This window comes from Penaeus monodon, chromosome 4 (assembly GCF_015228065.2).
Source record: "Penaeus monodon isolate SGIC_2016 chromosome 4, NSTDA_Pmon_1, whole genome shotgun sequence".
Classification (NCBI taxonomy): domain Eukaryota; kingdom Metazoa; phylum Arthropoda; class Malacostraca; order Decapoda; family Penaeidae; genus Penaeus; species Penaeus monodon.
The window spans coordinates 32,642,004-32,645,857 of record NC_051389.1 but is presented as its reverse complement, the minus strand read 5'-3'; the positions used below and the strand labels follow the sequence as shown (position 1 = coordinate 32,645,857).

General features: G+C 40.3%; 1 long non-coding RNA gene across 1 annotated transcript; it reads right to left on the bottom strand.

Annotated features, from left to right (window-relative positions):
* Positions 1-241: 241 nt before the first annotated feature.
* LOC119571684 lies at positions 242-2,518 on the bottom strand. The gene is made up of 2 exons (XR_005228632.1): positions 2,420-2,518; positions 242-322 (listed from the first exon to the last, which is right to left on the bottom strand). It is a non-coding gene; the product is annotated as an uncharacterized LOC119571684 (long non-coding RNA).
* Between the last annotated feature and the right edge of the window lie 1,336 nt (positions 2,519-3,854).

The window sequence follows — 3,854 nt, the reverse complement described above, 5'->3', positions numbered from 1 at the left end:
AGGAGAGGAGAGAGAGAGAGAAAAGGAGAGATGAGAGAGAGAGAGAAGAGAGAGAGAGAGCAAGAGAGAGAGAGAGAGAGAGAGAGAGAGAGAGAGAGAGAGAGAGAGATGAGAAATGGTGCCACAATACAGTCTTATATCTGGAAATTCATTATGAGAGACCTGGTGACAAGTCTAACACTTGGATTTACTGACCCAGGTGGGAAAGGCCTTACAAATGCAGAGGGGACCCTGCTTTTTCCTTCGGCTGCAACAGGAAATGCATGGTCCATCTTTTGGCCCCGTGACTTCCTGTCACTCAATCTTGGTGTTTTCCAGCCAGCTGAAAGTTTGTAGATTACAATAATGGAAATTGAACATAATGAATGCAGGAAGTTTATGGTTACGGTACACTTATTTGTCTTGAAGCATGCTTAGGATAAATAATACCCTAGGATAAGTAATAACAAAACGGAACAGGGCCATGAATGGGTTTTGCTTTTTATGAGTTTGTCAATAATATCAGTCATCAGTTTTTGTTACTTGAAGCTACCACTCACTTTCATGCCTTACTGCAAACCTCTGTAGGGTAAATCTTAATAATTAACTCGCAACAGTTTTAAAACCACAGCTTCTTATAATAACTGTTTGTTCAATCCAAATCTACTCTAAACTTTGTGGCCTGTAAAAGAAGACCTTGAAATATAAAGGCCAACTTGATAATGGCTGTGTCAAATGATAGGGTAATTCTTGACAGTTTGGATGCACTTCCATGTCACAAAATCTATTCAACAATGCAAGTTGCTGTGACACAGCATGCCCTTTGGGCAGTATGCAAGGCATGATAGAATGAGAAAGGGAGACTTATATCAGTTTTCTGCATTGGAAAGTAAAATACTTGTCATCCCAAGAAAACTGAAGTGAATTGAGGCATTTTTTATTGAAGCAACTTTTATGACATGGGATGAAAGTTGCTTTCAGTAATAATAATTGAAGCTAAAGGAAAATCCTCACTTTCATTATGTAACAACTGATATCCCATGTAGAATAGTATCAGTTTAATAAAAATAATAGCTACATTAATTCCTGGCACTTTGGCTATGCCCAATTACATAAAGTTAGATGAGGCTATCAGTACCATCTGAAAAAAAGAGAAAGAAAAAAATTACACCAAGAAACACTGAGGTAACAGAAAAACTATTAGCAATGAACGGAAGGAATGTTGAAGCTTTCAATATATAATATTGCTTGTCCTCAGTTCAACCTATCATTTCAATGCACTCAACACTCTTTCTTTATAAAGTGAGTTCTGTATTTTCAATTTACAATGGTAATGTAATACTGCCTTAGAAATCACATTCATTGATTCCATGCAGCACTTGTGTGAAAGCATGAAGTACAAACACTGGTGCAATAATAGTGCAATTCTTCCTGGTAACTCTTACCCAGACAAAGAAATGCATGGAAGCCAACTAATCATTGAAACAAGTTGACCATATTATCAAGCGATGCTGTGGTTTCTACACTCCAAAGAATGGTCAACATTCTGGAGGTTTTTTTCAGAGTATTTTTGCTAACTGATCACAATGATTTTGGTATTGATGGATTCCATCATTTTCAAACTATCCAAATATAACAAAAATTATGCTGTGAAAGGCCTCTATTAGGGGACAACTTGGCCAGAGAGCAGGGGAGGACATAAGAGGGTACTAGAGAAATTGTATGGAAAAAATGTGAATAAAATAAAGTTAAATATGTAACTATAGTAATAATACACAAGGGAATATGTCACTGCAATATAGAAGCAGGGGGCTGTGTCCCCTGTGCCCCCAAAACCCCTAAGGGCTGCTGCTCCCAACCCCCACCCCCAGCTGAGCACTCCTACCTAGGTGGCATCTATCAATCCGCAGCATAATTTCTAAACGTGTGTGATAGAGAGAGGGAGAAATCCAATTGTTGCAATTGGATATCCAAAGGTATTGTGAAAAAATACCATTCTGCCAAAACAGAGCTGGTATACCTGCGGGTTTAATCCATCCTCTAACAAGGAACCTCTCCGTTTCTGTTTTGAGGCTATAATAAGAGGCAAAATGGTCGTTAGCCTTTGCCGGAGTGGCATAGCAATTGTGGAGAAAAAAAAAAAAAAATATATATACATACATATTTTAAATAATTATAATATATATATATAATATATATATATATATATATATATATATATATATATATATATATATATCCCAATATAAATTTTCCTTTGGCACAATAACGGTTTTTCTCCTATGTTTTGGCAGTTCATCTTGGTCTCCTACATGGAGACCAAGCAAACACCTCCGAAAGGCTCCCCCAATTTCTCTCACTGTATCTGAAGATGACTTAAAAGCAGCCAAAAAATATATGACATAGACGAATGCTAAAACAGGATTCCACAGCCCTTTACCTTGGTTTTCCGCTTGCATTTCCCGCGGTGTGCAGCGCCTGAAGGCTCCGACGTCAATGGCAAGGCCGCCTCCCCGTCGGCCAATCAGAAGGCTTGCTCGCGGACCTGGACTGGAGGGAGCCGAACGATAAATATTTACATATATATAAATGCCACCATAAATGAGTTGCACTTCGCTAATTCAATTAACAACCAATGAAGTTGGGCATTGGCACTTGTAAACAAACACGCATGAAAAACATTTAAAAGGAAATGTATGGGTAGTTCTCGTTAACCAAAATTGTTACTTAATTACTGTTCTGCAAATAACTTGTCTATACACAAGAACATTAAAATAAAAATTCGTTTTGCAAATATATAAAACTTTCGGCAATCAAAACTTGTCAAATTAAAGTTGTCCGCTGAACATTTTCGTGGAAAACTTAACATAACATACAATTGTTTCACCACAGTGCATGGAAAACACCAGTTTTCATGGTCAATTGTTTGTGTGATCTGCCATGCGCAATGGTAACTTAGTCTGATTCTGTGAAGAATGACTTCGGTACCTCTATTGATTGCTTCAGAGAGTGCCAGAGGCTCATAACCTGTGGCTTCTGAGTACCATCTGGCCGAGGGGGAGGATCTCGTTTTCTCTCTGTGCAGCTGCAGGAGGAAGGCACGAGCTGTGGCATTTACACTTCTCCCTTAAGATTTTTCGGCTCGGTTTTATGTCATGGGATTTGGTGGCATACCCTGCCAATGTAGCTAGTCTGTCAGCAAGCTCATTCCCTCTGAGGACAGAAGTCAGGGATAGATGTTGTCTTTAGGGGGTTTTGTTGTAGACAGTCAGTGGCTGGCCTAAAGTCTTTTAGTATGATCACGTGTCTTTCCCTCAGGGACGCGTGGACTAGGGCTCCGTGATCGCAACTGCCTCTGCTTGTAGCGAGAAGGCTTTGTCTGTTACCTCATGGATTGTGTGGTATCCCTTGCTACAAACCCCGGCGCCTGCAATTTTGTTTAAGGGATCGACTTATTCATCCGCGAAGTAGTTTCTACTACCAGAGGAGTGATGGCTGCAATGACCCTTCAGCTTCTCCCTTTCAGAGTAGGATGTGTATTGATTTTCTCCTTACAAGCTCATAACAGAGAACGCGATCAAAGTTTGTGCCCACGGTGGGCTTCAACAAAGTCAGGGTGGGGGGAGTCCATGCCCTTGGCAAGTAGTTGTTCTTTGAGCTGATAGTGATAGTTTTTGCAAAACGGCTCGTAGTCTTGTTCTATGCATCTGAGTATTTATTGCCTCATGGGATTTTGGGAGGGCCCGTTAAAAAAGAAACTGAGCTGCCGTTAGATCAATTCGTGATTCCAGGGGAGAAGGTTGCCTCCATGAGGGGGTTGAGGGCCTTCGTCCACCTTGGGGCCCCCAGAATGACCCTGGCAGCTTCATTTTGAA